Source organism: Phyllostomus discolor, chromosome 9, assembly GCF_004126475.2.
Source record: "Phyllostomus discolor isolate MPI-MPIP mPhyDis1 chromosome 9, mPhyDis1.pri.v3, whole genome shotgun sequence".
Lineage (NCBI taxonomy): Eukaryota > Metazoa > Chordata > Mammalia > Chiroptera > Phyllostomidae > Phyllostomus > Phyllostomus discolor.
In genome coordinates, this window is record NC_040911.2 from 33069471 (window position 1) to 33075942 (window position 6472).

General features: G+C 34.1%; 1 pseudogene; it reads right to left on the bottom strand.

Annotated features, from left to right (window-relative positions):
* Positions 1-4644: 4644 nt before the first annotated feature.
* On the bottom strand, positions 4645-4796 carry LOC114507197 (annotated as a pseudogene).
* Positions 4797-6472: the final 1676 nt, after the last annotated feature.

Consider the following 6472-nt stretch of genomic DNA (forward strand, 5'->3'; position numbering starts at 1 on the left):
TTTGTTGAGTAAAAATGGTTGGTGTTTCATGAATATAGATGATTAGAACAAATACTAACCCAGTAATGGAGAGGCATGGGAGAAATCTGGATTTATAAAAATAATGTCTGAAAAATAGTGTGCAAAAGTAGAGTTAAGATATCAAAGATAACCTGTGGGAAATACGAGGTGGGAGAAGAGCAGAAATAACCTCCTCACAGGGTTCCAGAGAAGTAAAATGGGATGCGTCTTGTTCTAAGCGCTTTTCACAAAAAGGAACACAAAGCTGCCACCTTGACAGGAAGCATTTGTCTAGAGGAATATTCTAGACATCTGCTCAAAGCAAAGAAAATGAGCGTGCTTTGGCAACAACAAGGATCGAATGTGCACTTCAAGTTGACTGCTTTATACCTGAGAGAAAGCACATGAAATAGAGAACTTTGAGCGTATTGAACATAAAATAGAAAAAAGGAGTAACATTTTTGCACACATGTGTAACAAATATTCTCGTTACAAATGTTGAAAAATTTTTAAAAGGTCAGCATATCAATTGTATATCAATCATGCTTCCTTCATGGCCCCTATTCCAAAATTTTATCATTGAGTTTTTTTTAACCCTTTTAGTGGTATCATCCAACAAGAAAAGTCAGGAATTTTTCAAAATGATGCATTATTTTTTTATTTTATATGAGATTTTATTTCCTTTATTTGTCAGTAATTCAAATATTATAAAACTATTTGATGTTTTCTTTATTTTCAAATAATATATTTAGCAAATTTCTTTTTACATTTGGTTTCTAAATAAGTTAGTATCTGACCTTCAATGCTCAAGATGTTGCATATATGTTTCTAAAGTACCATTGTATTTTGCTGAACTATCTGTAAACACAATTATATAAATTAATCTATGAGTTATATGATATTGTGCATAAATTATCTATAAATACATACAAGTGCTTAACAATCAGAGAAGGATCATATGCTCTAAATTATTCATTCATAAATCTTCATTAAAATGCATCTATTTTCACGAAGTATTTCTAATGATAAAAATTTCTTTTATTATTTTTCTTGCCTTCAACCTCTCATTAAAATATCAAATATTTTGTGTGCCTCTACTTTGATCTGTGCTCTGTATGTAGAGAACATCCATTGTTCCCCTTAATCATCTTTAAACCTGGTCCTAGAAAACATATATTATCAGTTTTCTCTCAAGTTACAAGAAAAAGTAGAGTAAATTAGACAAGGGTCTCAGCAGGGGATTACATCATTTTTCAGCTAGTTCATACCAATCTCTTACCAAATCCTTCACCCAGTTTTAATATGTATAAGGACTACTTTGATAGAAGAAATGATGCCGACAATGAGATGAAATGCCATTTATGAAATACGATCATTTTATTCACCGGCCAGAAGACAAAGCTCCAAATGGAAGTTTAAAGCTAGGGTATTATCTCTGCTTCTTAAAATGCTGAACAATAACTACGTTTTCCTACTGAAAGATAAGCTCAGAACAACTGAAATTCACTCTTTCTGTGGAAAATGTTCAAAGAACAAAGCATGCACATACAGGGAGAAATTGAGCCTGATTATACCCTCTAAAGTGAAAAGGAAAAAAATGCCCAAATCCTGCACAAAGGAAGTATGTAGTCAGATAAGTATAACTGCTGGCAAAAACAATTTAATCAACCTTTCTTCCTAAGATGTTTATGCGACTTCTGAGAAACGGGGTGCTTTTCTAACAAAGATTAAATTGCTTCCACTGTGAGTGGTACCAGCTAGTCATATCCTGATGTGTCATAGAGAAAGACAGGGACTAAGACCAACACAAAAGGGAGGAAGGAAAAAAAAAGAAGCATTGCTGATCAAACAGCTAGTTGTTCACAGCAGTGATTCAAAAAAAAAATATCCCCTTCTACATCTAAGCAATAGAACGATTTCTAACATTGTGCAACAAAAACACTGCAGAAAATTGTTTACCTTGAAACAAACAAAGAAGATTATTCATTTCAAAGCAAAACTGCAATGCACAGCATTCTACAGCCAAACTCAAATAACCATGTAAGCATTAAAGAATCCCTTTGCACAATAGAGAAAAAATATTAGCTAGTGGGTTCTACTTTTGGTCTACTAAGGCTAAGCATGTATTAAATGCAAGAGGGGAAGAAAAATTAAAAAGCAGAGACCAGCAATATTTGACAAGAGCTAAATTCTTTAATCCAGTTCCTGTAAGATCCCATTTAGATTTCCACATGAGACATAAACAGCCTTGGAAATGGTTTTCAAAACTCATTAGTTCTACAAAATTTATGTACAGCTTGCAAAATTTGCATTGACCAAGTCCTCATGTACCAGCTCACACCTCTTTTACGCATGCTAACCAATTACAACTTCCACTGCTGCCAATGCAGTTAAAGAAGATTTGCATACAGTTTACATGCCAACAGACATTAACTTAAAACTGTTTCATTAATTTAGCATAAACAAAATATGGCATGTATAAGTGCACACATATACATATAAATGTGTACATGTGTATACACACTAATGTATCAGAATTTATATTCAAATGCACTGTAAATTATTACATACATATACAAAAGATGCATAGATATATGGATATGTATATAGTGTATGTGTGCTCTCTCTCTGTATATATGTAAATTATATGGTCTGTCTGGAAAAAGTCCAGCCATCATTAATATAATGAAAATGATTTCCATTACACTCTCTAAGGAGAGTGGACTGGAATGCATGTGCAGAAACAATGACAACTTCACTGTACTAATCAGTTGGGATGGTAGGTGCCATTGACTGAACATGTGTACTCTGTGGCCATAGCCTTCAAAATGACTGAGCAAGTGAAGTCATGAAGTTTCACCAAATGGTGCATTAAACTTGAACATTCATCTGTGAAAACCATTCAGATGATTCAGAAGGCTGCAGCTATTAGCAACTGGTGGTTGGCAGCTTCATCACAACAACAACACACCTGTTCTTGCATCACATCTCATGCAGAGTCTTTTGGTGATATATCAAATCACCCAGGTGACTCAGCATTTCCTAAAGCCCAGATTTGGTGCCCTGTGACTTCTGGCTTTTCCCAAAATTAGAATCATGTTTGAAAGGGAAGACAATGAGATTCAGGAAAGTATAACGAGGCAGCTGATGGAGATTGGGAATACTGTGTGAGGTCCCCAGGTGCTTACTTTAAAGGGAACTGAGGTGTCATAATCCTATGTACAATGTTTCTTGTATCTTGTATATTTTTCAAAATAGAGAAAACTGTCTATTTTTAATGTTACATGGCTGGACACCTCCTGGACAGACTATCTATATACACACACATACATGCACACACCCACATACACACACATACATATACACACATCATCATCAAATCCAGATATATTTTTCTAGATTACAAACTCATCATCCTAAGTTAATAAATTATACGTTTTATTCCCTTGTTGCTAAATTTTGATGAACATTCTTGCTAAGGGTTAAATGCCATATACCCTCCATCTCAGTATGGAAGCTGCCTCTAAATGTAGCCATGATAAGTTTGAACATATGTATACTCCCATAAAACCATCAGTGCAGTCAAGGTAGTAACCATGTTCTTTTTCTCCAAAAGTTCTTTACAGTGTCTCCCTTCTACTCCTTCTTGCCCACCCAAGCACAGAGAGAAATGGATTTGCTTTTTGTCACAATCTTTTCACAGTCTTCATCAGTCTTTTTAGTTTTGGGTATTCTAATAGGCTTGGAGTGGTATTTCACTGTGGTTTTAATTTCCCAAATGACAATTGATGTTGAACATCAATTCATATTTATATATTCTATTTGTGTATCTGTAAAGTATCAGCTGAAAGCTTATTTTACTTTTAATTAGGTTGTTTCCTCAGCATGGAGTTTTATATACCTGTGTCTTAGTCTGCTCAGGCTGCTGTAAAACAAAACAAAACAAAAAATATACACTGGGTGCTAAAAGAAAAATTCATTTCTCACTGTTATGGAAGCTAGAAAGTCCAAACTCAAGGTTCTGGCAAGTTCTCATTCCTGGTAAGAGCTGTCTTCCTGACACGTGGACAGCCACCTTGTCCTTGTCCCTCACAAGGCTTTTCCTTGGGGATGCAGGAACAGTGAGGGAAAGCTGTCTTCCTCCTGTTATAGGACCACTAATCCCATCAGGAGGGCCCCACCCTCAAGAGTGAATCTAACCCTAATTCCCTTCCAAAGACCCCATCTCTAAACACCATTGCACTGTGGTCAGGTGTCCAGCACATACATTTTGGAGGACACAAAAATTCTGTCTATAGCAACTTGAAAACAAAATTTTATATATTCTGTATACTAGTACTTTACCATGTACATTTCTTCCAGCCTCGGTGATGACACCTCTCTTTATCAAAATCTTATAAAGAATAGAAGTTATCAAGGATAAAGAAATCGAATTTCTAAATGTTTGATTGATCATTCTTTTGGTGTTACATGCAAAATTAAAAAAAATCTTTGCATTATATAGAGGATCTGTCTATTTAGGACTTCTTTATTTTCTCTCAGCACTGACTATAGTATTTATTTATTTATTTATTTATTTACCAGCTCAGCATCCTGCCCCCAACCAGAGAAAACTATATGATCTGACATTTGTAACCCAAGAAAAATGAGAGAGCACGAAAGCAGTCCCCCACTATCACAAATTCTGCAGTCGACCTTCCCACATTTGGAGAAAGCCCAGGGGTCAGTGCATCAGGAGTGGCTCACCCTGGGAAAACCACCTTCACCGTCATGGTATCTCCCTTGTCAGGTAGTATGGTTAAACTTTTTTATGTGCAGTCTTACAACACTTCTGTCAAATTCATCTTGCTTTCATGATTTTTGTTACTATTATGTATTATGATTTGCTTTATTTCACTGTCCAATTGTTTGTAGTCTACAAATGAATAAAATTTATTTTTGTATATTTGTCCTATGCATTCCTAATTCCAACATTCCTAAACTCACTCACTAGTTCCAATAGCACTTTTGTAGATTTCATATGATTTTTCTATATGAAGGATTATTTTCTCTGTACATGAAGACAAGTTTATTCATTTCTAATCTGAATGACATTTATATATTTTTATTGCTTTATTGAACTGACTAGAAGCTCAAGTGCAATATTGACAAGTGGGGAGAGTACACCTACTCTCATACTCTTATTCCTCATCTTAGGAATAAAGCATTTAGTGCTCCCTTTGCATATGTTAGCCTGCAGAATTTTTATTGATACCTTTATCAGGTTGAGAAATTTTCCTTCTAGTCTTAGTTTTCTAAAAGTTTTCTTTAATAATGAAAGGGTTTTTCTCCATTTTTATTTTGCTTTAGTAAAACACTTTTGCTGTGTCTTGAGATGATTTATGGTTTTTATTTTTTGTTACTATAATAAATTACATTGATTTATTTTCAAATGATAAACCAACCTTGAATATATGAGATAAATTCCACTTGATCGTAACATATAATCTTTTTTATATATCACTGAATTTTATTAGCTAAAATTTTATTAAGACTTTTTTGCACTTTCATTCATGAGAGATGTAGATCTATACATTTTCTTTCTTGAAATAGCTATATCTCATTTTGGTATCAAAGTAATATAGGCTTCATAAAATGAATTGCATTATATTGCTTCCTCTTTAATTTTGGAGAAAAAGAATTAGGCTAGAACTGGTATTATTTGGGTAAAATTGTCAAATGAAGCCATCTGACCCAAAAAGTTTTCATTGTTCACTTTAAAAAAAAGATTTTAAACTATAAATTCAATGTCTTTCATAGATATAAAGCTATCCAGCTTATTAATTTTATCTGGAGAGTGTTTGACTGTTTGTATCTTGCAAAAACAAGTATCCATTTTTATAATCTTCCTGTGTCATAATTTTTACTATCTGTATAATATCACTTCTTTCATTCTTGTTATTGATAATTTATATTTTTTTTATTTCTTGATCACCTGACTCAACATTTATCAATATTATAGACTTCTTAGAACAATTGGATTAGATTTTTGTACTATTTTTTGTGTATGTTTTGTATTTTAAATTTCACTGATTTTTATTCTGCTCTTTTTTATTGTTCTAATGAACAGTTTATTTTATTATTATCCCTTTACTTTATTTTTATTTTTTACACTGTTATAGATATTCCCACTCCCTCCCCCCATATGAGGGTTTCCCACTGACCCCCAGCCCTCACCTCTCTTTCCCTCTCAGCATCACTTAAGGGTTATGTTGTCTGTGCCTAAGGGTTATGCACCTGTGTTCTGTGGCTAATCCCTTCACCTTCTTCCATCCAGCCCCCTCCTCTCCCCTCCCATCCAACAGATGTGAGTCTGTTCCATGTACACATGCCTCTGTTTCTATTCTGTTCAATGGATTCCACGAATAAGTAAGATCATATGGTATTTGTCTTTCACTGGTTGGCTTACCTGTATTTTGCCACACATAATGTG